Here is a 14,792-nt window from a genome sequence, read left to right on the forward strand (position 1 = left end):
AGCTGGGTTGGATGATCTGCATCCTGCTGGCTGATTCACTTGTCCTGAGCTGCCAGTGTTAGCTGACTGTGGATCCAAGACACAACACCTGCAACTTTAACAGCAGTGGGAGTGGACAAGGTTACAGTATAGAGCCCATCCTATACGGGTCCTAGAAAAATTAGATTTTACTTTAAACAGAGTCACTAGATTTAAAGCGGTGTCAGGCTTATAGGCATATTTATTTATTTAATTATGAATACTTTGTATGGCTATTTTTAAAGCCTGTATTTGCTTTCTTAAGGCTAATTTCTTTAGTTTCTGGAGGTCACCTTTAATTTGACCTATGGTTTGGGGGTGGCCGACCAAACAAAATCTTATAGGGTAAACACCTAGTTTGTTTGGTGGGGGTGCACCTGACTTGGAGGAGGACCATAAGCAAAAACCTGATTTTATCTTAAATGAGCAAACAAGCACTAGCATGTACAATAGTTTCCAGCACGGGGCAGTTCTGTAAAGTCTATAAGCAAGTTTTCACAAGGTATGGCTCTTTTTACTGTTTAAGTTTCTTAGAGGAGGGATTCTTCTCCCCACCCCTCCTTTGTAACTCTATATAGTGGCTTAGCCTTCAGTGTGAAATTGGAATCCAGATACGGCAGAATTGCTCGCTACTTTTAACTGCTAATATGACCATGGGCTCCTGGGAGCCTAATGAGAAGGTGCGTAGTCTGCCCTAGTCTTTACAATCTTCAGCTCCTGTCAGTCTGATCAGATCAGTATTTGGTTTCTTCAAGGTGCGGCAGCCCTTGGCCGATGGCTTCTTTGTCTTATGGCCTTGACCATTTTCTTTATTGCCTTTTGAACATTTACTCTTTTAGTGTCCTTTCTTTTTGCATCTTGCACATTAATCTCTCTAGCCTTGTCTGACTCTTGAATCCTTGCCTAACTTGACTTCTTTCACATTTACATCCACATCCATGTCCTCTCACATTGCTAATTTTTCTGTTTTTACACTTAGTCTTTTTTTTTTTCTTTTTTTCCTGTCTTTCCCAGTTTTGTTCCTTAGTTACAGTTAACATACATTTTGGTGGCCACTTTTATAGACTAGGTGGTATTCACGCCTGCAGCTTCTGCTTGATGTTAACCTGGGCTTGCTTTACAAATGAAGTATTCACTATATACTGATTTTCAGCAGCCTCAGGGTTAAATGGGGTATAAAGCCAGAATGCTTTATAGAGTCTCTTATAAAGCTGACTTAGGCTTTTGTCAGCTCCTTGAAGCATTTCTGGAATCTTTTTTTATATTACTTGCTTTTTTCTACCAACTCTTAGCCTCTGCAGAAGTGCTTCTCAGTACCTCTGCAAACACTGAAGCTGAGTTGCATTCTCTGGGTGGTTTTTTTCCCCTTTTTTCCTAGAGTTTAACAGACTCTTTTCTTTATATAATTCTCTGTGCACTTGGAGGGTTAAACAGGCATACCGAGAGTCAGTGTAAATGTTTACGGTCTTACCTTCACTGAGTTCTAAGGCCCGAATTAAAGCAATAAGTTCAGCTTTTTGGGCTGAAGTGCCCTGGGGCAACAATCTGGCTTCAACAACAGTGTCCAGGGTTACCACTGCATACCCTGCACATCTCTCTCCTTGTGGGTTGATGAAGCTGCTCCTATCCATGTGTAGTTCCCAGTCTATGATGCCCAAGGCTGGTCCTGGGGGTCAGGTCTGCTAGAGTAAACTGAATCCAACACTTCTACACAGTCACGCTTGACAGGGCTCTCTGATACTGGGAGCAAGGTGGCGGGATTCAGGATATTACACACTTCAATGGTTATACGGGGATTTTCACAGAGCAAACTTTGGTATTTGGTGAGTCTAGCATTCGTTAACCAATGATGTCCTTTAGTATTCATTAAAGTCACCACAGCATGGGGGGCCTTTATGTTCAAGTTTTGCCCAAGAGTCAGCAGCTTATCTGCTTCTTGTACTAGCAGGGCAGTTGCTGCCAAGGCCCTCAAACGTGGGGGCCATCCTTTAGAAACCCCGTCTAGTTGTTTAGAGAGGTAGGCCACCGGCCTCAGCCAGGGCCCCACAGTTTGGGTTAAAACTCCAACTGCCATCTTTTCTCTCTTTGACACATACAATGTAAAAGGCTTTGTCAGATCAGGTAGCCCAAAGGCTGGGGCTGACATAAGTTTTTCCTTTAACTCATGAAAGGCTTGCTGTTGTTGGGATCCCCATTCAAAAGTTTCCCGGTCCCCTCCTTTATGACCTCATACAAAGGCTTGGCTAATATTGCAAAGTTTGGGATCCACAGTCTGTAAAATCCCACAGCTCCTAAGAATTCTCTCACCTGCCTTCTGCTCCTAGGTTCCGGTAGATTGCAAATGACCTGCTTTCTTTCTGATCCCAGACCGCGCTCCCCCTGTCGGATAGTAAATCCCAGGTAATGTACCTGCTGTTGGCAGATCTGAGCTTTTTTCTTGGACACTTTATACCCACAGTCCTCCAGGTGCCAGAGTAGGGCATCCATTCCCTTGGTGCACCCAACTGGCATGGGGTGTCCCAGCAGAAGGTCATCAACGTACTAGAGCAACACACAGCCTAGGTCTCTGGTGGGAAACTTCTGGAGGTCTCCAGCCAATGCCTCCCCGAAGATGGTGGGGGAGTTCTTGAACCCTGGGAGAAGCCAGGTCCAAGTGTACTGAGTAGTGACACCTGACTCTGGATCTTTCCACTGAAAGGCAAACAGCTTCTGGCTCTCAGGGGCTAATCTGATGCTAAAGAAAGCATCTTTCAGGTCCAAGCAGGTGAACCAGGTGTCCTCAACTGGCAGCAACCCCAACAATGTGTACGGGTTAGGTACTGTTGGATGTAAAGTCACTGTAGCTTGATTAACCAAGCGCAAATCCTCTACTAGCCTGTAGTCCTTGGTCCCTGGCTTGGGAACTGGCAGGAGGGGAGTATTCCATGGAGACTGACACGAAACTATAATTCCAAAGGTTCTTAGGTGCTTGAGATGGACCTGGATACCTTCAAGAGCTTCTCTGGGAACCGGGTACTGTTTTTGCCTAATTGGCTGGGCCCCAGGCTTAACTTCTATAAGTACGGGGGCTTGGTTGACTGCCAACCCTGGAGGGTTGTCTTCCGCCCACACTTTTGGCCACCGCTTAGCCAGAGCTGGTCTTATCTCCTGGCCCGGCTCAGTTAAGAAAAGTTTCCATTCCTCCTCTCGGGATATCGTAAGGGTCATAATGACTCCCATTCCAGGTAAGTTTAGCAGCAAAGAGCCATGCTCTGTAAAAGAGATAGTGGCTCTCAGCTTGCTAAGCAAGTCCCTTCCCAACAAGGGCAAGGGACAGTCAGGCAGGTACAAAAACTGATGAATCACTTTATGTCCTCCTACAATACAAGTCCAAGGCAAGCAAAAAGCTTGCTTTGCTGAAACCCCCGTGGCTCCAATTATGTCAATAGTCTTTTTGGATAAGGGGGTGACGGGGGTGGTTACTACAGAATGTTCAGCACCGGTATCTACAAGAAAATCAATGTCTTTACCCCTGACAGTCATCCTGACCATAGGCTCTTTGGGTGCACTTGAGCCCAGTCCCCCTCAGTCCAATAACCCTTCTGCCAGGTGGAGGCCTCCTTGTCTGGGGCCTCGTGCTTGGAGTCTCCTTGTTTTCCTTTTAACTGAGGGCATTTGTTCTTCCAATGTCCCATTTCTTTACAATAAGCACACTGGTTACTCTCAGGGGCATTTGTACCCCAGTTTTGGGTCATAAACGAGCTGCCAAGGGAGGGGTTTCTCCCGAGGCTTCACCTCCTCTCTTGTCTACTCTGGGTGGCCTAGGGATATGTTTGTCTTGCAGAGGCATAAGCACTCTGGGCTCAAGAGTGGGGAGCCTTTCTTCCTCGTAAGGGGAGGGCACCACTGGGATCACTGGTGCCATCTTCTGTAATGGATCTTCCGATGTTGGGTAGAACAGAACTTCAGGAGTTGATTTCCCTCAGTGAGTGGAGCAGGATCCTTCCTGGCTATCTGTCCCTTTGCTACTAGCACTGCTGCTCCCTGCTCTCTTAGCCACTGTGGGGGGGGTCTAGCACCAGCTGTAACCAAATGTCTATGTATGGGAACTGGTCTGAGTGTCCTGACTCGCCAGTTACCTTGTGCCATACCTTAGAAACAAGGGACCTGTCCAGGCTTCCTTCTGATGGCCAACCCACTTTTTATGTTGGCCAATCTATTTCACACAAAGTTCTAAGTTTTCCTGGTGTCATAGTAACCCCACAGTCTCCATTAAATCCCTTCTTAAAATTTTTCAACATAGTTCCTAGCGGAGTGGGCTTACTTTGTGTCTGACCCATGTTTCCTCGAGACAAAACACCATGCTCACACCACACGCACACCACAAAACAAAGAACGGGTAAAAAGGGTGCACACACACCTTTTCAGTTTTTACCAAACCAGAATCAAAACCAAAATCAGAGTATCCAGAAATCTGAGCCAGGTCAAAACCAAAACCAAAGTATCAAACAATTCAAGTCAAGTCAAAAACGAAGACCAAAGTGCCGGTACAGGCACACCGTGGGTGATCAGGCCATGCTTCCACTCAAATGGAGTGGGCAAGTTCCAAAGACTAGTCTTACTAAGTTTCAGATGTCTGGACTTAAAGTGCCAGTTCCTTCCTGGTGTTCAGCCACTGTGTTGATCCTCCACGGGGACCTGCTGTGCACTGCTATGATGAGGTGTTCCACTGGGGCAAATGCCTACCTGGGAGCACTCTCAGGATCCGCATTGCTCAAGCTCGCCAGAGTCCCCTGCAGGGATGCTCTACAGGGCAAGCATAAACTGCCTAAGGGGCTGCCTCAATCATCTGTTAATCACCTTGCTTCCCGGTCAGGGAACCAAGAAATGTAGCAGGAGGAGCCGCAGACAAAACTCCTCAGACACCGGATTAAAGAAGGAAGAGGCTTTTTATTCAGGTGGGAGCATCAGCAGACTCCCGTCTTAAGAGCTGAGCTCCCCAAGAAAGAAATACTTGGCCTTTTTAAAGGCTTACAACTTTAAGGGGTCCACGTGAAAGGGTCGTGATAAATCGAGCAAGCATGGGAAACGTGACTGGGGGCTACATGCATCAGCTAACAGAACAGAAAGTTTTACAATGCTTTTTTTCATACAATATCTGGAATTTACAGATAACACAAGTAGTTTAGGCCAGGGGTTGATGTTATTATTATTACTTTGTTTAATTCCTAGGGCCTGGTGGTGGTGCCAAGGTTGTCTGGCTATTTATCTTACTTTTGTTTCCTTCTGTCTTTCCTCCTGTCTTGTAAACTAGGCAAGGTGGGGGTGGGGGGAGGAGGGCAGCAGGAGTAGTAGTGGTCTCCTTCCTTACAACCTCTGCCTCCCAGTCTCAAGTGATTCTCCTGTCTCAGCCTCCCGAGTAACTAGGATTACAGGCACTTACCACCACACCCGGTTAATTTTTGTATTTTTTTTAGTAGAGATGGGATTTCACCATGTTGGCCAGGCTGGTCTCGAATTCCTCACCTCAGGTCGTCCGCCTGCCTCAGTCAGGAATGGCCTGTTTCGATCATTTACACTGAAGTTCTATACGCCTTGCCTATTTGCCTGGTGTTCTTGCTGGATTTTACTAATTTTGTGACTGATACACCAGAGGCTAACCCTGACTATGCAAGCTTAGTAGTTAAGTTAGTTATGAAGTGGCCATCTGTGTTTTCTGCTTAAGCCATTGAGAGCAGTTCAAAGATAGAAGAGACCTCAAGGGCACCGAGTCCACCTACCGATGCGAGGGGTGGACTCTGTTGACTCTATTAAGTGATTCCTCAACCTTTACAAGTACCCAAAGTAATAAGAAACTACCTCAAAACAGTATGTAGTAGGCTGTTTCCTCCTCCCCTCTATCCAACAGTCCTATTTTCATTCCTTAAAACCTGAGATGTCAAGTCAAAAACACTCTTCTTTAACCTCTCATATATCTGTCAGTAATAGTTTAGAGCCCATAGAATAAAATAAATAGCTATAAGTTCATACTAATATAACAAATAATTGAATGAATGGGACAAAATGACAGCACTTTTTTTTTTACAGTAGAATTTTCATTAATAGATGTAAAAGGAATGGTAGAAACATAAAATGACCATTTGGTAAACACCACATTAATAAGTGTTGGAGGCAAAGTAGACGTTAAATACGATTAAAAGACTTACGTAGTCTCCAAGTATCTCCCCACAATATATTAATATTTGTTAATTACAAAGAGAAACAGCAGTTTTACAGAGGTGAAACCTGGCCAAGGATTTCTACAAAACTCTTAAGCCAAGAGATCAAAGTTAACCCAGGTAATGTGATTTTTCTGACATGATACACAGAGGATGGCACCTAGCTCCTGTGGATTACTGCCAAACATGCATATCCTAAGTTTAATCATGAGGAAGTACCAAACAAGCCTAATTTCAGTAGCGAGGCACAGTAGCTCACGCCTGTAACCCTAGCACACTGGGAGGCTAGGGTGGGAGGGTCCCTTGAGGCAAAGAGTTTGAACCAATTTGGGCAACACGGTGAGAACCTGTCTCTACAAAAATTTTCTTAAAAACCAATTTCAGGGACATTCTACAAAATAAAGGATGAGGATTCTTTAAAACTGCCAATGTCATGAAAGGCAAATACTGAGAAATTATGTTGAAAGAGAACAGTGGAACCGTTCAACACTGAGGAGCTGTGTGGAACTCCATGGAAATCAAGGAGAAATGACAACTAAATGCAATGAGGGGCCTGGCACGGTGGCTCACGCCTATAATCCCAGCACTTTGGGAGGCCGAAGCAGGCAGATCAACTGAGGTTAGGAATTTGAGACCAGCCTGGCCAACATGGCGAAACCATCTCTACTAAAACAAACAAACAAAAAAAAATACAAAAATTAGTTGGGACTGGTGGCAGTCACCTGTAATCCCAGGTACTCAGGAGGCTGAGGCAGGAGAATTGTTAGAACCCAGGAGGTACAGACTACAGTGAGCCGAGATCACGCCACTGTACTCCATCCAGTCTGGGCAACAGAACGAGGCCCTGTCAAAAGAAGGAGGGAGGGAGGGAGAAGGAAAGGGAAGGAAATGCAATGAGGTATCCTGCATTGAATCAGGCTGAAAGTGTTGGCCTGGGAACACCCACTTAGTGAAGCAGAGGCAACTTGAGTGTGAACAGGGAAACTGTCAGCTTTCCATGGGTGGGGCCTGACTGTGAGGGGCGGGGCTCTGGATGGAGATGCACAGGGCCTGGCTGGCAATGGGTGGAGCTCTGATAGGGTGGGTGGGACTCTGAATGAGAATGGGTGGGGCTCTGGCTGGGAGTGGGTGTGGATCTGGATGGGGATGCACAAGGCCCAGAATGGGGATGACTGGAGCTCTGGATAGGGTGGGCAGGGCTCTGGATAAGAATTGGTGGTGCCCTGGATGATAATGGGCGTGGCTCTGAATGAGGATTCACAGGGCCTGACTGGATTGGGTGGGGCTCTGGATGAGAGTGGGTGGGTCTCTGGCTGGGGGTGGGCAGGGCTCTGGATGAGAAATGGTGGTGCTTTGAGAGGAGTTGGACGGTGCCCTGGATAGGGGTGTGCAGGGACATGCATGGGTGCAGATCTGGACCTGTCAGCAGTGGTTGGAAGACTGGTAATGGGAGGACAAACGGGGGCTGTGGGAGAAAGTGTGAAAGTGTGGTCAGGGAGAGGCCATGGCTTCTGAACCTAGAATCTAGCTTTGCTGCTTGTCAGTTGCATAAGATGGAAAAGTCCTTTGCCCCAGTCTCCTCATCAGCAACCGTCACCTCATGCAGATCAAATGGAAAGCTGCCTGTGGGGCACTCACATGGTGCCTGGCACACGGCCTTTCAAAAGAGGAAAAAGGAGGATCCCCACGTCCTGGGAGATGCCTTCAGGGGTCTGTATGCACAAACACCCCAAACAGGGGTGTCTTAGTCAGCTCAGACTGCCATAACAAAATAGCATAGTCTGGGTGGATTGAACAACTGAAATTTGTCTTCTCATGGTTCTGGAGGATGCAAGTCCAAGATTAGGGTACAGCTTCTGTTGAGAGCTCTTTTCCTGGCTTGCAAGCAGCCACTTTCTCATTGTGTCCTCAAGGTGGGGAGAGAGGGAGAGAGAGAGCTTGCTGGTCTTGTAAGGACACTAATCCCATCATGGGGACCCTACCCCAAGACCTCATCAAACCCTAATTATCTCCCAAAGGCCCCACTTCCAGATGCCATTATATCGTGAGATAGGGCTTCACCCTATAAATTTTGGAGGTGCAGAAACATTCAGTCCATAGCAGAGGGGTGGAGAATCATTGGGTAGCCAGAAAGGGAAGACTGAACATAACATGGCAATGACCTTTGGTAGTCACTGACAGTTTGCTATGTGTTAAGCGTTGTGCTCAGTGTCCCATATGTATCAGCTGCCATCACTTTTGGGGCCCACGGTGGGATTTCTCTCCCACACCTTGCACCCTCTGAACAAACACAGCCACCCCAACTGAGCACCCCAATTTTCCAAATAACTCAGTGTGGTTCCCTTTAAGTCACAGACTTCCCTGCTGCATTTAAAATGATTCCATTTAGCAAAATCAATTGACCAACAACTTTTCCAGGAATACAAATATTAGCTAATGCAAAAGACGAACAGAAAGGGATCTTTTATCTCCTTGCCTAACTAGCTCAATAGTTTTCTTTTACCTCCCCGGAGAGGAAGCAGAGTTACATAAGTCAAGCTTTGGTGTCTCAGGATGTGTGAAGTCACTGATAGCAAATGCTTAGTTCTAAGAACCAGTGAGCCATGAAATTCACTTTGTTAGTGGCAAAACAAGCAGGTTGGTAATCAACAAGCATCCATTTCTTTTAGGATCTGTGTACTCTTCACTTTTGGGGTGGGGGTCCCCACTCTCCTTGAGTTTGCCCTTTGAACACAATTAATCAGCATGTCTTTGTCCAAACTGAGGCAGGCGAGGTACTCACAGACAATGGATCACCTATTGGGATCCTGATTTGTGTGTGCATTTGCCATATGTTTTTTCCTGCAGGTTCCATTATAAGTTTAGCTGTGTCCTCTGTATCAGTGATCCCCAACCTTTTTGGCACCAGGGACCGGCTTAGGGGAAGACAATTTTTCCACAGACAGAGGCAAGAGATGGTTGTGGGATGACTCAAGCCCATTCCATTTATTGTGCACTTTATTTCTACTATTATTACATTGTAATAGATAATGAAGTAATTGTACAACTCACCATCATGTAGAATCAGTAGGAGCCCTGAGTTTGTTTTCCTGCAACTAGATGGTCCCATCGGGGGTGGAGTGATGGGAGACAGTGACAGATCATCAGCCATTAGATTCTCATAAGGAGGGTGCAACCAAGATCCCTCACATGCACAGTTCACAACAGAATTTGAGCTCCTACGAGAATCTAACGCTGCTGCTGATCTGCAGGAGGCAGAGCTCAGGCCATAATGTGAGTGATGGGGAGTGGCCGTAAATACAGATGAAGCTTCTCTTGCTTGCCAGCCACTCACCTTCTGGGGTGCAGCTCGGTTCCTAACAGCTACAGACTGCTACCTGTCTGTGGCCGGGGGACTGCGGACCCCTGCCCTACACCTCCCTGAGTCCCCAAATTCATATGTGAAAGCTCCCAGTACTTCAGAAAGTGACTCATCTGGAAATAGAGTCTTTACGGAGGCAACAAGCTAAAACAAGGTTATTAGGGTGGTCCGTAATCCAATATGACTGGTGTCCTTATAAAAAGGGGAAATTTCACCACAGAGACACGCATAGAGGGAAGATGGTGTGAAGATGCAGAAAGAAGACAGCCATCTACATACGAGCCAAGGAGAGAGGCCCGGAGCAGATTCTCCCTAACAGCACTGGGAAGGAACTAACCCTGCCTACACCTTGATCTTGGACTTGTGGCCTCCAGAAGGGTGAGATAGTAAATCTCTGTTGTTTAAACCACCTAGTTCATGGTACTTTGTTATAGTGGCCCCAGGAAACCCAAACTAAATTATTTGCATTTCCTGGCTTTGAGGAATTTACAAAATGCAGTCTAGAAAATTGCATTATTGCTGTCTTTGTAAAACTCTATTATCATAGAAGAGAGGTGCTTGGTGTTCCAGAAAGGGAGGGTGGGAGACATGGCTTTGGGGCTGGGGAGAGGAGGTGTGTGTATTTGTGGGTGGGGGTAGGGATCCTACCTGTAGGATCCAGGGAAGGGGCATCCAGCTCTATGGGGACTTTGCCAACACTTGGTGACAGGGCTTCAGGGCTGCTGCTGGTGCAGGTAGAAGAATGGGCATGGAAAACGGGGTCTCCCAGGTAGGAAAAGATCTCTACATCCTGGAAAGATGGCCACCTCCAAAGACAGAGCTGACAATGAATGAAGCTGCCCTGACCATAATGGGGTGGCTCCACTCACCCTTAGATCTCGCCCCATCCTTCCTTTGAAGTGACCAGCATGCTCAGGACCTGACCATCATGCAGGTTTGTGTGGATGGCACTTGGGTCTCATTTCTGGGCTCAGTTGGGTGTGTGACCAGTGCAGTTTCATGGAGCCCCGTGCTTGGAAAGGCCCTTCTCTTGGGGTTTAATGCTCTGTGGTCATCATCTTGACATTCTCCTAGTTTCATCTTTGCAGTTGTGTCTTGTAAGTGAAGTCCGATGGGACACCGAAGCTACCCCACAGTGTCCCCAGAACAGGTTCGCCCCCTCCCATACACCTGGTCCTCCAGATGCCTAGTGCTGCCCTCTGTTCCTGGTGGGGCCTGGGGATAGGCATGGGCTGGGATGGGGGTGTTCTGTTGTCCTATTCCTGTTACACACTTGGGGCTGCATGAAGCACCCTGATGTGGAGTCCAAGGCGTTGTCATATCTGCTCCCTGCACACCCAGTGATATGCCTGCGTGTGGCCCTCTCTGCAGGCAAATCCCATGATGCCCATTCACTTTCTTCACTTGGGCTGGAAATAAGTGGGACTTTCAGAGGAAGGACATCATCTCCTCTGATGGGAGCAGCCTGTGCACCCCTAGCCTGAACATCAGGCTCAGGCAGACTGTGGCTGCAAACAGTGAAGGGTTATCTCAAATTTTGTGGCGGCCCCAGGACATGGGAGTCCATGGATAGGAGAAGGCAGGGGGCTGGTGGGCCACGGGAGGCTGGTGGATGGGGTCTAGGGGGACTTCTCTTAGGGATGAAGCCTCCATGGGCCACAGGTCAATGCCACCCCTGCCTCATTCTGGCACAGGCTCTTGGGGGACCAATATTTTTTTTTTGAGACAGGATCTCACTCCATTACTGAGGCTGGAGTTCAGTGTTGCAATTATAGCTCACTGCAGCCTCAACCTTCTGGACTCAAGTGATCCTCCTGTCTCAACCTTCTGAGTAGCTGGGACTAGCAGGTGTGTACCACCATGCTCAGCTGGGATTAATAAATTGCCTCAGCTGTGCCCAGGCTGTTCTATGGCCTCTGCTCTCTCTCTCTCTCTTTCTGTCTCCCTCTCTCTCTCTCTATATATATATATATTATTTTTGTTTGTTTGTTTGTTTGTTTTGTTTTGTTTTTGAGACAGGGTCTCACTCGTTGCTCAGGCTGGAGTGCAGTGGCATGATCTCAGCTCATTGCAGCCTCCGCCTCCCGGGTTCAAGTGATTCTCCTGGCTTAGCCTCCCTAGTAGCTAGGATTACAGGCATGTGCCACCACATCTGGCTAATTTTTGTTTTTAGTAGAAACAAAGTTTCATCATGTTGGCCAGGCTGGTCTCGAACCCTTGACCTCAGGTGATCTGCCTGCCTTGGCCTCCCAAAGTGCTGGGATTACAGGCATGAGCCGCCGTGCCTGGCCTTTTCTATATATTTTTGACATATTTATCTTTTTAGTATACAAAAATACAAACCCACACGTAAAGGAGAGAGTCTTGTAGTTAATGAAGGAGGCCCATGATCTCATCTCCTTGCTTCAACAGTTCGTTGACAGTTCATTGATTAGTTCCCCATCCCCTCTCCTCCCCTACCTACCACCACCAGGACTATTTTGAAACAAATCCTTATCCGTATATCATTTCATCGGCAATTGGGAATAGGGATTGCTTTTTTTTTTTTTTTTTTTTTTTTTGAGACAGGGTCTTGCTGTCACCCAGGCTGAAGTGCAGTGGCACGATCATGGCTTACTGCAGCCTCAAGCAATCCTCCTGCCTCAGTCTCCCAAGTATTTGGGACTACAGATGTGCACCACCATGCCCAGCTTATTTATTTACTTTTTTGTATGTTTTGTAGAAATAAGGTCTTGCTGTGTTGCTCAGGCTGGTCTCTAACTCCTGGGCTTAAGTAATGTGCCCGCCTCGGCCTCCCGCAAAATGCTGGGATTAGAGGCACGAGCCACCATACCCTGCCAGGACTGCATTGTTAAGAAAATATAAATACAAATGCAATACCATCATCTCACTTAAAAAAAAAATCTGTTAATCTCCAATATGGGTAAGTAACTTGTCAGGATTCACATCATTTTTCTCCACCTTCTTCTTCCAAAAAGGAAACTTCCTAGGGCCAACGTAACCTATTACCACAATCTGGATGGCTTAAGGCAACAAAAATTGATTCTTTCACAGTCTGGAGGCCAGAAGTCCAAAATCCAGGCATCAACAGGACTGGTTCCTTCTAGAAGCTCTGAGGGACTGTCATCTTCTGCTTCTCTCCAGCTCCTGGGGTGGCCGGCGGTCTTGGCGTTCCTTGGTTTGTAGTTGCATCACTCTAGTCTCTGCCTCCACCTCCAGCGGCCTTCTCCTTTGTGTGTGTGTGACTCTGTGTCTCTTCTTCTGGGGACACCAGTCCTTGGATTAGAGCTCACCCTAATCCAACACAACTTCATTTTAACTTGATTAATGACCTCTGCAAAGACCCTATTTCCAAACAAGATCACATGCACAGGTTTGGGGGGTTGAGACTTCTACATGTCTTTTTGGGTTCAACCCCCAGTGGGGCCATACTTTGGGATCAGTGGGCATGAAGGTGCTGCTTTGAGCGCTGGTGCCTACAGCTATGGCGGCCGAGGGCCTCTCTTCCTCCTGGGAGTAGAGGGGAAGAGCTACCTTCCACTCCAGAGGCAGCCTGTGGGTATAAACCCTCCTCAACTCCTTGCTTCACAGCAGGACAGCTCTGTAGGGCAATTTTCTCACCACAGACCCCTTAAATCCCATCTCGCTGTGCCCTGAGGTCACATCCTTTCTGAACTTCCCCTGTGCCCCATCTTGCCCCGGCCTCCATCAATAAATTGTGTCCTCTCCAATTCCCAACTCAGGCTTTGCTTCCTGGGACCTGACCTAAGGAAATATCTCTCTTAATAGGTTCACCCTTGATGGTTTTAACATTTTAATTTAATTTAATTTTTTAAAGAAACTAGGTCATTTGTCCTGCAGAGCCCCCCTTGGCTGGATTTGGCTGATCATACCCTGGGGTGCAGTTGGCTTTTGCTGCCAACCTCTCTCATGCTCTGATTCACCCTTTGAGGTCTGCAGCCCCTGCCTGTGATGCAGATAGGGCACAGGTGCCATGGATTCATCTCCCAGACAGCCCCCAGCCCCCAGGTCCCCAGCCATGTGGATGATCAGGTAGAGTTCTCTTCAAAAGCAACCCCAATAGCCCAGGCATGGTGGCTCATGCCTGTAATCCCAGCACTTTGGGAGGTGAGGCAGGTGGATCACCTGAGGTCGGAGTTCGAGACCCACCTGACTAACATGGTGAAATGCCATCTCTACTAAATACAAAAAATGAGCTGGGCATGGTGGCACATGCCTGTAATCCCAGACACTTGGGAGGCTGAGGCAGGAGAATCGCTTGAACCCAGGAGGTGGAGGTTGCAGTGAGCTGAGATTGTGCCAGTGCACTCTAGGCTGGGCAATAAGAGTGAAACTCCATCTAAAATAAAGAGAAAGGAAGGAAGGAAGGAAGGAAGGAAGGAAGGAAGGAAGGAAGGAAGGAAGGAAGGAAGGAAGGAAGGAAGAAAGAAAGAAAGATGAAAGAAAGAAAGAAAGAAAGAGAGAGAGAAAGAGAGAGAAAGAAAGAAAGAAAGAGAAACAAGCACAACAAATCCTGTAAAATATTCCAAAATGTTTATTACAAGCCAGTATGAGTAACCATGGCCCTTGGAACTGCCTCAAAAGGTCCCGAGAAAGTGTACCTATGGGCCAGGTGTGGTGCTCATGCCTGTAATCCCACCACTTTGGGAGGCTGAAGATGGTGGATCATAGGAGGTCAGGAGTTCGAGACCAGACTGTCCAACATGGTGAAACTCTGCCTCTACTAAAAATACAAAAATTAGCCAGGTGTGGTGGCAGGAGCCTGTATTCCCACCACTTAGGAGGCTGAGGTAAAAGAATCACTTGAACCCAGGAGGCAGAGGTTGCCTCCTGAGTTCAAGCGGTCCCTAGTCCCAATTATAATTTTACCTACAATTCCTGCTACCCTAAAATGTATAAAACCAACCTGTAACTCAACCCCCTTAGGTACACTTTCTTTCTTTCTTCTTCTTTTTTTCTTTTTTGAGACAGTCTCACTCTGTCACCCAGGCAGAAATGCAGTGGCGCAATCTTGGCTCATTGCAACCTCTGCCTCCCAGGTTCAAGTGATTTTCCTGCCTCAGCCTCCCGAGTAGCTGGGATTACAGGTGCCTGCCACCACGACTGACTAATTTTTTGTATTTTTAGTAGTGACAGGGTGTGAAACCCTGTCATTTGGCCAGGCTGGTTTTAAACTACTGACCTCAGGTGATCTG

The 14,792-nt window shown here is 47.2% G+C and overlaps 1 long non-coding RNA gene across 2 annotated transcripts in view; it reads left to right on the forward strand.

The window, feature by feature from the left end:
- The first annotated feature begins 2,289 nt into the window (after positions 1 to 2,289).
- Positions 2,290 to 14,792, forward strand: part of LOC139362915 (uncharacterized) — a 35,472-nt gene continuing 22,969 nt past the window's right edge. The window contains exons 1-2 of one of the 2 annotated variants that reach the window (XR_011622543.1): positions 2,290 to 2,418; positions 9,797 to 9,954. This is a non-coding gene — a long non-coding RNA (uncharacterized lncRNA). The remainder of the gene's footprint in view (positions 2,419 to 9,796; positions 9,955 to 14,792) is intronic. The other variant, XR_011622544.1, reaches the window with a different exon arrangement.

Source organism: Macaca nemestrina, chromosome 4, assembly GCF_043159975.1.
Source record: "Macaca nemestrina isolate mMacNem1 chromosome 4, mMacNem.hap1, whole genome shotgun sequence".
Lineage (NCBI taxonomy): Eukaryota > Metazoa > Chordata > Mammalia > Primates > Cercopithecidae > Macaca > Macaca nemestrina.